Genomic DNA, 13,747 nt, shown 5'->3' with positions numbered 1-13,747 from the left:
ATCAAGGCCCTGTCTCCTCGAACTACAAAAATGCGTGATATTTTATACTTTCTTTCATTGAAAGCAACATTATTGTAACAATCATAGAACAACCTCTGTCCAATTAAAAATGAACACTGCAACATTAATTTTGCTAACCAAGATCTCCTGTCTACTTGTTTATGACTTTAGAATAAGAAAAAGCTGCAAGTCACACAGACTCCAACAGAAGGTGCAACCAATATGCAAACAATGTACACCAAACAATGGCAAAAACAGTAAATAAGCGTTCATTTATTAATTGTAAACTTCATCAGATAAAACACAGTGTTTGAACTCCATTTAAATAACAGAAGGTACTAGATCACATGATACTAGATACTAGGTCACATGATACTAAGTCACATGATTAGTGACCCTCAAATCAAAGGAACAAATTTAAAAAAATGATAAAACCACTATTAAAATACAAGTAAAAAATGAAGATAAAAATGTCAGGTTCAAAACAAACTATCTCGTCAAAGCCTTCAGTTTTAATAAGCATGAAATAGAAATAAAATCACTTGGCCCTGGCTGGTTACCTGCGTTTAACTGGAGTTGCCCGTACAACTCACGTTTCCCCAAAAGTAGCCACCAAGGGCCACAATGCAAATCAGTTGGCAGCCTCTCTATAACAACAAATTTAAACATATGATCAGCTAAACTTCTAATGTGTTTAGCTAGAGTGTTACTTTCTTTTTTTGTTTTTGATGTCACTGTTATGTTCCCAGATACGATCTTTGAAACGACTTTCAGTCTTGCCTATGTAAAAGGCTGAACAGCATTGACACAAAGTGGCATAAACAACACCACTAGTAGAGCAGTTACAAGTTTCTTTCATGTTAAGCATAAAACCATTTATTACAAACTGTTCACAAGAGTTAATAAATTTATACATGGAACAACCCCCCACACTTAGTCATTCTAAATTGGTAAACACATTTTTTCTTCTAATAGCACCAAAAATGCTCTTATCAAATTCTTAAAATTCTGTCCTTTTTTAAAGTAATATGGGGTTTTTCACTCACTTTACTCACTATATGGCTCTCATCTCTCAAGACAGCCCAGTTTTTGCAAAGAATTTATCTGATTATATTATTGTCCTCATTATACTGAGTAATGAAAGAGCTTGCCAAACCAGCATTCACCCGACAAGCATTACTGAATGTACCTGCAACAGAATTGTTATTTTTAAAAGAAGTCATTCTTTGGTCCATTGGCTCCATGGGACTGACAGATGTCTTAGCAGAGTCCATGGGACTGACAGATGTCTTAGCAGAGTCCTGATGGTGGGCATACTGTAAAATGGATTTGAAATTACCACAGTCTCTTTTGTTGATCACCTTAAACATTAATGGGTCAACAAATATCCTTGTATAGTCTCTGGCAAAAAACATATGTTTAATGCTATCACATTCTTCCAGGAAGGAATTAAAATCAGAAACCATGCATGCAGCTCTTACAAACTGTCCCTTAACAACAGCACACCTCTGATGGTGATGGTGGGAGCTGAAAAAATATAAGTACATGTTAAAAAGGTAGATTTCCTATAGATTTTAGTTTCAAATTTCCTATTAGTAGGATACTTGTAGAGCCAAATGTCCAAGAAAGCAGTATTGCCTTTAAGTACAACATAAGAAAATGTAAAGAATGCTGTAATCTGCTTGATGTAACAGAAGAACTCCTGAAGTAATTTACTGCCATTATCCCAAACAATAAAGATGTCATCCAAGAAGTGCACTTATAGTTTACAATATGTAATGAAATCAGAAACAAACAAGTAAGAATATTCCCACTTGGTCATCACCACATTTGCAAACAAACCACCACATGCAGAACCCATGGCCACACCTGAAGGCTGGAGAAAGAACTCTTTATCAAAGATCAAAAAGTTGTTTTTTAGCACAATTTCTACAAGTGTTGCAAAGGTGTTAATTATTTCCTGCACAAACCCCTTTTCAAGTAAAAATTCCGAAAACCACTGGATACCAAAATCATACAGAATGACAGTGTAGAGGTCTTTGACATCAGGGGTAACAAAGATATAACTGTCACTATATCCAGTTAATTTATTTTTTTCTAGAAAATGCCATGAGTCTTTACAAATATAATCCTCATGCAAAAGAAGATATTTCCCTTTTTTATCAAAGTATTTCACACATGGGTGGGTGATAGAGCCCTTTGCATGAACAATATTTCTCGTAGGTGGAGAAATAATGCTCTTATGAATTTTTGGAAGTCCAAAAATTTCTGGAATTTTAGGTGATGCTAGGCTCAGATAATTATATTCATGCAAATCAATTTGTTTATCTATAAACATGTGATTTAGCATCTCTCACCCTTTTATTCTGTATTAAGTTCATTGAGTGAGACTTTAACATAAGCATTACCTTATAGCATTTCATGCATTTGACAGACATATTGAGTGTTCTCCATCACCACTATCCCACCTCCTTTATCTGGTTTCATAAATCTTAAATTCTGTGTACTTAGTTCATTAAGCAGCAGAATTTCATTAGGTGTTGAATTGTTGTGCTCAACAGATAGCATCTTGTTGTTGGTAAGGGCATTACAAAAGTCCAATTCATACATCCTTTCAAAATAAGAGATTGTGGGATGTATGTGAAATTCTGAGATGATCAATTGCTGTCATGCTACTGTCAAAAATTACTTTAAAATTCAATTTTCTAGTAAAAAGTGTAAAAGCAATTAATAAATCTGATGAACATACATGTTTAGTGGATATAAAGGTCATCCCACAATTGGAAAGGTTTTTCACAATTAGTGGTTATTTCATAGGAAGAATAATTATGCAGTGTAAAATCCCCTTTACTGTTCTTGATAATATTATACAAACCACCATGACTAAGTTCAGCACTACTTTCTTCTGCTTGCTGTTTTGGTGTCTGCTGCTATGCCAATGTGGTTGGGTTCTCTGTGCTGGATGAGTTTGTTTCTGGTAATATGGCTGATGTGCATTCTGCCTGGCCCTCAACCATTCTGATTGATGGGGATAACATCTAAAGGATTGTGCTGGTCAAAATTTCCATTAACAGCTGGTCTAGGTACTTCACAATCAAAAATTTCAACCTGAGGTACATTATCATGGTTGTTGCCATGTTGAAGAGAATGGGAGCTTCCCCAACTCTGGGACCCTGGTGGTGAGGGATAAGCTGTGCAGTCCTGATATGGTTGCAAATCCCTTTCAAGTTTCCTGATCTTTCTATTCTTGATGGTAGAAAGTTGCTCATCTATACTTTTGAATATTCAACCATAGTTGAATGTATACTGGACGAATGATAAATCACAACTAATCAATTAATCAAGCCTATTGATTTCTGAGCTTAAATCGTCCAGACACTTGTTGTTATGACTAATTAATAGCTGAATGTATTCACGCCCATGCCAATAAAAAGTCTTAATAAATCCTGATGTACGGGGTAATCCTTAACCAAGCCCGTAGGGTAATGCCACATGTGCAAACCCTTAGGGACTTGGTTCTCCTTTATAGATTCAGTAAGGAAATAATTTTCAAGATACAGTTTTTTAAATTTCAGCAACACGTGATCAAATTCATTGATTCTATAAACAATAATATAGTTTTCTTGTTGCTGAGAACTTGAAAAGCAGAAGTCCTCCAGTAACCAGTCTTTTAAGACAGGAATTTCATTTGGAGAATTATTCCTCTCACCAATATTGTCAGCAAAGTTAGTTTCAGCCAAAAAAACTCTCAGATTTGAATTCAGTGTAACAGATAACAGGTAACTTAGAAAGAGACTCAGCATCTGTAACACACCCCCTTTCCTCCAATGGTGGGGGAGCAGTAGAAGAGAAATTATCAAAACACTGGGAGAGCTGTTGAACAAGGACTGCTAAATCTCAAACTGACCTTTGCGAGGCTGAAAAATCTGGTTCAGAAAACAAAGACTGGGACTCGGTCAGTCCACCTGCAGCCATGGCTGCAGAGAAGCAAACTTTGGAAAAAACAAAATGCCAAAAGAAGAAAAAGCCACAGGCCACAAAGACTCTGACAGAAAGAACAACCAATATGCAAATAATGTGCACCAAATGACACCAAAAACAATAAATAAGTGCTTTTGTTTATTAACTGCAAACTTCATCAGACTAAACACAGTGATGAACTCCATTTAAATAACAGAAGGTACTAAATCACATGATACTAGGTACTAGGTCACATGATTTCTGAGCCTCCAAGCAAAGGAACAAATTTAAAGTGATAAAATAACTGTTAAAATACAAATAAAAATGAAGGTAAAAGGTCAGTTTCATAACAAACTATCTCTCCAAAGCCTTTAGTTTTAATAATAATATTGTAACCAGGGAAAGGAGGCAGTCAGCCAACAGGAACAAAAAAACATACTGAAGCATGTCAAACTCACCCAAGTGGAGAGCTTTTCCCTCCACACCCCCAAATGTGGGTTGCTGTCCCCCTCACCCCCCTAACTAAATATACCAACTCCAAGATTGCACTATAGTGGAGAAAAGGGCCAATTCCCGAATGTTGGCTGACTGCTTCCTTTTCCTGGTTAGAATATTGATAATGTGAGTGTTCGTTAAAATGCAGCTTTGGTGTTTTTGTCTCAGTAATTTAAAATTTGAGTAAGTAAGAGTTCATGTATTTGAAGTAGACCCATATCTCTCTCTCTCTTTATATATATATATATATATATATATATATATATATATATATATATATATATATATATATGCTTTATGTTCTGTACACTATGTACACCTTGCCTTTTACCAGGAACTTCTCTTCTGGATCATTACACTACTAAGGTTAACAAACAATACATATAAATAAAAATAAACATCTGCTGGGATTTATTAACAATCATGCAGGTTTTGCATGAAGCCTACACAATTTAAGCATGTTAGAGTGATGAGCAGCAATGCTTATTGAATATGCACGCTGGTCATTCTGCTTACACATTTATAATCATCTTTTTGGAGCCAGGAAATGTACTGGCAGCCAAGAAATGGTGCAGAAAAGCATAAGCATACAATGTAAACAAAACAGCTTGCCTGTAATCAAACCTATTATGTGAGCATATGCGAACAGCTTACTTAAAGTAAGGGCAAGCTGATTAAAGAATTAAGGTGCACGGAGAATGTACAAAGAATACAATGGTAATAGTTCAGATGTAAATAAGAGGGGTGGGTAAACAGAGAAGATGTACTGAGATAATGCAGTCAAATGTGATTATTTTACAAAGAAACATTTTAGACCGAAATACTTATGTATTGATGCAATAATTAGTCTTGTTCGCAATTTTTGACCGTGCACATAACTAAAAACTAACATGTTAACAGAGGATGTGAGAGGGATATAAAACAACATTGTAACAGAGGGAAGTAAATGTGAAATGAATGTTGGTAACATGCTGAGTAGAGGTAACAGCAAGGACAGTAGATGCATCAGGGGCTATTTGCATAGACAACAATTATTGAATAAGACTAGCCTTGCTACTTATCTAGATTTTTCCAGACTATCAGGAAATTAGAACAATTGTCTGGTAGTCCAGAAAACACTGTACAAACTCTGGTATTCTGTTTCATAAAATTAAGACTCTGAACTGCTTTTTTTTTTCAAAAGAAAAACATTGCTAAATTGATGTGATCAGGGAAAAAGAAGCCATCCTGCCTCCCCTGACTTAACAAATTACATCGTAAAATGGGCTTGGAAAGGGGAAGAGTTTGAGTTTGTGTCAGCTGTGTGCCCTGTGCCTGGTTTCAGCTGCAACAAAAGATGGCAACCTTAAATATGTATATACAGGAAATATATGCATAACTGACAGCACTGCTGTATTCTACACTTCATCATGTCTAAACAAGAAGTAATTAGCACTATGGCTGTTGTGTCATGCACATCAGAAAGGGGCATGTTCTGCGAATAATTGTCATTTGGCAACCAAAGAAATGGGGTATATCACCTTGAAACATGGATTAGATAAGCATGTGTTGTATATTCATGTACATCCTAAACAGTTATATTATAACAGTCAAAATGCAGACGTGACAAATTACAACACAAATATGATGCTGACATTTCAGTTTATTTATTTAGTTATTTAGTTATTTTATTTTACATTTGTTTAGGGTGGCCATGGTGGTGCAGCAGTTAGTGATGCCACCTCACAGGAAGAGGTTCTCTGGTTTGATCCTTGACTGGGGTGCCTTCTGTGTGGAGTCTGCATGTTCTCCATGTGGTCACATGGGTTTCCTCCAGGTGTTCTGATTTCATCCTAAAGACATGCTGTAAGTGGATCGGACACTCTAAATTGGCCCTAGGTGTGTGTGTGCCTTCCGTGGAAGGTTGGGTGCCGGGCTGGCAACTCGCCACTGTAAAATCCTACTGCCAGTCTTGAGTGGACAGGTGATCCGCTGTGGTGACCCCTAACTGGGAAAAGCCAAAAGAAGAAGATTTTACATTTGTTTACTGGGAAAGTCCAACTGGGTATAACCCTTTTTCAGCAGAGGGCCAGGGAGAAAAGCTCTGCATAGAATCAAACAAACAAAAGAATATATGACAGACTAAATGTTACATGTACATATCCACAGGATATAGGCTGACAAGAGCTATATGTTTCATACAAAGTTATACATAGTAGATAGCATTAGTCACTCTTCTGTATTGCAATAATAATTACAAGAATTAACAAGGCTAGCCGTGCTTAATCACATATATATCCTACAATAATTGATTACCTATTAGAACATTTTTTGTGAGTACTGCAACTGAGAATCAATAGGAACAGATTATGAATTTAACAAAAGTGAAATTTGAGATTTTGACTTACATAAATTGAAGAAGAAAGAGGCAGTAATAGATAGAGGTAGTAGAGAATTGATACAGAGGTAAATTAATCAGATAATGATAGAGGATTCATTTTTGCAGCTATTGATTTTATGGGGCACTGCAGTATCTTGTAGAGGGTCTAAGTTACCCTGAACTATTGCATGAGCAAAGCCATTCACTAGATAAGTGGGTTTTGAGTATTGTTTTAAAATGACCAGAGCAAGGAGTAGATCTAATGATTTGTGGGAAAGAATTCCAGAGTGTGGCTATGTGATTTGAGAAAAGAGAGTCTCTGGCAGTGTTGTTTGCTTTACTTACTTTTAATACTGATTTATAAGTGGAGGAAAGTATTCAATTGTTAGATTAAGGTTCAATTATGTTTTGTAGAGCTGCAGCTCTGTCTGGTTGTTAAAATAGTTTCTGAGCTGTTATCAGCTGATTATAGGCTACATCCTGGTGAGACAGATAGGAAGAAACTTTAGCAAATTTTGTTATTTTTATTATAACAAGTTTCGAGTTTATCTAGGTTTGCATTCTTCCGGTTGGTAAGTATGGGTGAAGCATACATTAGGGTAGAGAGAAGGTGTGTTCCTGAAATGACTATCCTGGTGTTGTTATGAATTTTTAATTTATATAAAGTGTGCCTATTTTTTATGTGCTTTCTTTATGGTTTGGAAAATATGTATGCCAACTCTCATGTTGTTGTCAATTGTGACGCCTAAGAGTTTTGTAGAGGATGCTGGTATGATAGTCTAAAGCTTTGATGAAGAAAGAGGGAGGAGGATGTTTGCTCCAGTGGGATGGAAGATTATGATTTTAGTTTTACTAAGGTTTAGTATGAGTTGGGATTTGATAAGCCAGGCTTCAATAGCAATAAAGGACTTTTGTGTTATGTCTTGCAGTTGCTGTATAGGAGTGGGGCATATAAGTGTGGACTTGTCAGCATACTGGACTAAGGAAGCAAGAGAAGTAACTGTGTTAAGGTTATTGGTAAAGAGAATAAGGAGAAGGGTAGCAGAGATAGAACCTTGGGTACCTGCAGTGTGACTGGAAGTAGAATGGCAGGTGTTTATACCATTTTAGGGCTTGTCTGATTCCCATTAGATAGTTTCTGAACCATGTAAGTGTGGAGAGACTGAGATGTAGGTTAGACAGTATTATCATTACTTTGTTATGGCAGACAATGTCAAAAGCCATTGACAGATTAAGAAAGATGGTAGAAACTATTTTGCCTTCATTCCTATGTTGATTAATGGTGTTAGTGAAACTAGGGGTACAGTTGTAGTACTATGATTGGGTCTAAATCCATGCTGTGCTGTGGTCAATAGGTTTTTTGTGGACAGGTAATCCAGAAGTTGAAAGTTGATACACTTTTCCAGAACCTTAGATAGTGGGGATAGAATGGCAATAGGCTGATAATTACAAAGTTTTGTGGAGGTACCACCTTTATGTAAAGGAATCATATATGAAATTTTCCAGAGTACTGAGATTTGCTGTTCGAAGATAGAATGGTTGATAAGAATTGATGCAGGGTAAAAAAATAGCATTAGTGGATACCTTTAGATATTCAACTGGTAAGATGTCAGCTGCTATAGTTGTTGGTTTAAGTTGAATGACAAGGTTTTTTGATACTATTTGTTGAACTGGGCTGGAAGAAAAAGGGATTTTCATTGTTGCTTTCTGATAAGGCTGTTGTTCAAGGTCTCCGTTTGTAAATGGAATGCATCTGCAGCATGATGTCATTCCGAAAGGAAAGAAAGCTGTTGAAGAGCACAGTAACAGCACACAGCTATACATACTATACTACATACTATATGCATTACAAGCCTTCTCTACATAGCATGACAGACAAACACATTCACAGTAGTCAATCATTGCTGAATTCAAACTTCCTATCTATTGAGGTTATGCAGTCTCAAGAGCACAGTATCAACAGCCAGAACCACAGGATAAGTCATGCTACAATTCATATGTAGTTATTGTTTGGAAGCATAAAGTAACCATTGTGTTTCCAAAGCTGGTTATTGCCTGGGTGTAATAGAAATTTATAGGGTTCCCCTCTGTCAGTGAAAATACATCTCCTAAGTGGAAGTTTACATAAGGAGTGTTGCTACTCGGCCAGCTGTACATGACAGTAGACACAGCTACACTATTTAAACAATTTTGGATTCAACCCCAGACTTTTGTGGTATGATAGTGCACTTATGAAAGGATGATCTCATCATGTGTTAAGAGAAGATGTTTGTGGTAAAAACTGGATGGTGGATTCCTGTTCCAGATTAAGGCTACACCTACCTAACACTAAAGCCACACACACACACACACACACACACACACACACACACACACACACACACACACACACACACACACACACACACAAACACACATGTTCACTTATATACACGAGAGCTCCTGCACTATTCATGCACGGACTAAGCCCTGGTATGCAAATAACCTCATTTTCAGGAGAAAGTCATGCAAATGAGGTGATTTTGCAATCCAGGTAGCTTGCAATAGTCTGTGCAAGACAAGTGCTATCTGCAGAAATGTACTTGGTTAGTAACAGAGTACATTTCTGCAAAATCCGAAACGGAGCTATGACAGTTCCAAATAAAGGCTGCATATCATTGAGGAAGCATGCCAATGGCCAAGTATAAGGCCATTGGCATTGCATACAAACAAAAAAAAAAATAAAAACTTTTATTTTTTTTTTCGCCAATCTCGGCTGTTTAAGCATAGGGCAGCAGCGCACAAATGGGATCAAGGGAAAATAATAAAATAAACCTAAAATAAGCATTCTAACTAAAATCAGTATTCTGCCATGCAAGTCAATGGCAGGCAGAAGACAACCTGGTCAGTGAGTAATGGTTGCCAAGAGGGGAGGCTCAGTGTGAGACATGTAACTATGCATTAGCAGGCAATCCTATGCAAATGAGGGGAAGGATAGTGAATCCTAGTTTTCCCCAGCATGTGAGGCAGGCCCCAACAGTGTAAGAGTATGAATAGCTAAAGACTAAGATATAGGTGATATCATGGGGGGTGTCAGGCATACTGTAAGCGGATTGGAGCCCTGTGACTCGGGATTGCTCCTAGCTTAGCTTAGCTAAGTTAGGGGGTGTGTCTAAACCTACCTAGCACTCTTTACAAAACCTAAGCGGGTGTAGTAAACCAGGAAATAGCAGCTCTGTGCACATTTGAGCACTCTGTTTGTGCAGCATGCCCCTGGCCTTAAACAGGAAGGCAATGGAAAGGGAAAACAGCAGTAGGAAGGTAATCAAGGAGAACTAGTTGAGTTGGCATGTGAAATGTATCAAAATCAGCCAATTACATGGGCAGCAGACCAGCCCAGCCCAGCACACCACTATAAACTATGAAAACACCTTTCCTCTTGTTTTTTCCCAAAAACTCTGCACCATCGGTGTATACAAATGGGGAAATTTTACAAAACGAAAACAAAACAAAAAATGTTAGGGGCTTCTTTTGCTATCATAAACCAGCATGTGCAAGAGGCTGAGGGTGGTGAGAATGTGAATACTGCTGACCAGCCCACAGTGAGGAGACGGAGAAGAGTGCACAGACCCAGGGTAACCTACCAAAAGCTACTTGAGCTGGAGATAGTGGAGCACTATAGGCTGGACAGGGACCTCCTACAGCAAATTGTTGAGCTGTGCCGGCCACGCCTCACACACAGAACTAACACAAGGGAACCCATCCCAGTGGATACCAAGGTATGTGTAGGCCTAAGAATACTAGCTACAGGTACCTTCCAAAGGCCAACTGGGGATATGATGGGGATTTCACAGGTATCAGCATCCAGGGTGCTCCACCAGTTCTTGGATGCCATGTCAGCACATGTCAGTGAGGATGTATATATGCCCAACACCCGTGAGCCATTGGCCAGCAATGTGGGTCTCTTCCACCAAATAGCAGAATACCCTAAGGTAGTGGGTGCAATAGACTGTACACACATACGCATCAAAGCACCACCCGGTGAGTGGGGTAGGGTCTACATCAACTGCAAGGGCTTCCCCTCCATCAACTGCCAGGTCGTGTGCAATGCCCAGGGCATAATAATGAATGTGTGTGCTGGCTGCCCTGGAAGCTATCAATTCCCACATCTGGCATCTGACACAGCTGTACCAGAAATTTGCCAATGGGGACATCCCACATGATCACCTAGTGGGGGATGCTGGATACATACTGGTGCTTTGGCTGATGACACCCATCAGAAATGCACACACACCCAAACAAGAACTCCATAATGAGGCACACACACAAACAAGAATCATAATAGAGCGTGTATTTGGGATGCTCAAGTCACAGTTCCGGTGCCTGGACTCATCTGGTGGAGCCTTGCAGTACTCACCAACTACATGTACTCAAATTGTCCTTGTATGTGCCATGCTACACAATATGATCCTGCGGAAACAGCTGCAGCAGGAATAGCATGGGGCAGGGCCACACAGCCCCCCACCATTGCCAAGGCCTGCACAGGCACAGAGTGACTCGGAGGAGGAACAACCTGAGGCTGCCCCAGTAGGCAGAAGGAGGCATGCCCAGTATGCTCTGACCTTGGCAAAGAGGCAATGCATAGCACATGCACTGACACGGTAGGGACCCAGGTAATGACACCTCTCTCTGACTCGCACATACAGTAAAAGGGATGCCAAACATGTCACTACTTGTGCTCAACCATGTATAGGGAGAGTACTATGTGCATCCGACATAGGCAGCTCTGCAGCACCACCCTCAATACTGGGACACCCACAAGGTAAGTGACTCACACATGCCAGTTGGGGGGGGGTCACATACCCAGCAACAGTCACAGCCAGCAGGACAGGTGTAGACAAACACAAATGAATGCTGTATTATGGCCTCTGAATGAGGCCTATGGATAACTGCCCCCAGGCCTACACAGACTACAGCAGGCCAGGCAGTTGGATGTCAGTTGTGAAGGTTAGGAAGTCAGAAACTAATATGTAGGTAATTAAAAGCTAAGATCTGCAGTACACTGGTATGCCTCTAGCCAGCACGATAGGTAAGACTACAGACTGAAATGGAGTACCCGACATACCAGTACAGTCCTAGCAAATGTGTATAAGTTTCAGGTGTGGTGCCCCCATCCTACGTAGACTTACAGTAACAGTCAGGTGTGCCCCCCCACTCCTGTGTAGAAATGTAGAAATAGTCAGGTGTGCACTGCCCTTATCCAACATAGAAACATAGTAAGTCAGGTGTGCCCCCCCCCCCAAACCTGTGTAGAAATGTAGAAATAGTCAGGCGTGCCCCCCCATCCTACATACAAATATCGTAACAGTCAAGTTTAGCCCCCCCAAAACCTGTGTAGAAATGTAGAAACAGTCAGGTGCCCCCCCCTCCCCCACTATGTAGAAATGTAGCAACAGTCAATGCCAACTGACTGATGGATACCTGCAGACACATAATGCTACCTGTCGGTGTACAACACAAAGGTCAGCCCCACAGTACAAACTACCTAGACTTGATCCACACATGCAATACAGACGGCCATACTGGGCATACTCACACACTTAGAGAAATGAAGGCAATGTCAGTCAACAACATACCAAAAGGTCATACTGGGCATGTTCACAGACTTAAACACATGAAGGCCATGTCTGTAAACACCAGTGGACTAGACATATCTGGTAATCGCAGTTTTTAGTGCAGACACATTTCAGTATGTACCACTCCTGCCTTGCACAGACAGTGGATAGGAATACAGACATATATGTAGGGACAACACACTATAATAAGCCAAAGGCAGATGGACATAGATGTGTGGAAGAGGATGACCATGACAAGGAGCCATCCAGCCCTGTCCCACCCAGCACACAGCCAAAGGGCCCCAAACACATGAGGTGCAGATGTCACCCACTGCAGATAATAGCCACCAGTATCTGTCAGCATTACAGACTATGTGGTGCATGTGTCAGCTGTGCAACATGACTATACAAGGAAGTAGTCATGTAGTAGCTGTATACACGTACCTGTGACATATTACCCCGTGTGTGCCCGCATGTGGCGTGTCAACCCCTAGATGAATGGGTTTTGGCCCATGCACACACCACCCTCCCCATAGCCCTACTATGACAAGCCTGCTGAGGTTATCCAATGTGAAATACACCCTTAGGAGAACTATATGGTGGTAATCTCAGTGGTGTGTCCCATAACTGCATCCTGTTGTAGTATGATAAACTAGTTAAGTAGGAGTTCTAACCCCAGAATTGGCAACTGCGAGTGTTTGTGTGCATGGCTAACTGTATAGAGAGCAATGCTTTTTAGGCTAATGACACTCCTAACAATTCATGTACTCAACTTTGTCAAGGCTGCTGATGTCACCAACCTAGAAATACACCTCTGGGAAGGCGGCAGCATAATAATCTCCATAGTGCATCCTGTAAATGCGTACTGCTGTAGTGTAATAAAGTAGTTAAGTAGGTGTTCTAACCCCAGACATGGCAATTGTGTGTGTGTGTGTGTGTGTGTGTGTGTGTGTGTGTGTGTGTCTGACTGTGCAGAGAGCAATGCTTTTTAGAGTACTCACACTCCTTACAATTCATATACTTAACTTTGCCAAGGCTGCTGATGTCACCAACCTAGAAATACACCTCTAGGAAGGTTGTAACCTAGTAATCTCTGTAGCGCATCCGGTAACTGCGTACAGCTGGAGTGTGGCAGTTCTGGATGTTTTGTGTGTGTTCCACTGTCTGTGTATGGAGCTATGCATTATAGGATAGTCACATGCAGTACATTCCAAATGCCCTACTTTGGTAATCCTGCTGATGTCATCCATTGTGAAATACACCTTTGGGGAAAGTGTTCTCTAATAATCCCCATATTGCGTCCTATAACAGCTCCATGTTGTAGTGTGATATAGAATTC

The sequence above is a fragment of the Protopterus annectens genome, chromosome 2.part0 (assembly GCF_019279795.1).
Source record: "Protopterus annectens isolate FY-2018-M chromosome 2.part0, PAN1.0, whole genome shotgun sequence".
NCBI classification, from domain to species: Eukaryota; Metazoa; Chordata; order Ceratodontiformes; family Protopteridae; genus Protopterus; species Protopterus annectens.
This window is presented reverse-complemented; position numbering follows the sequence as displayed.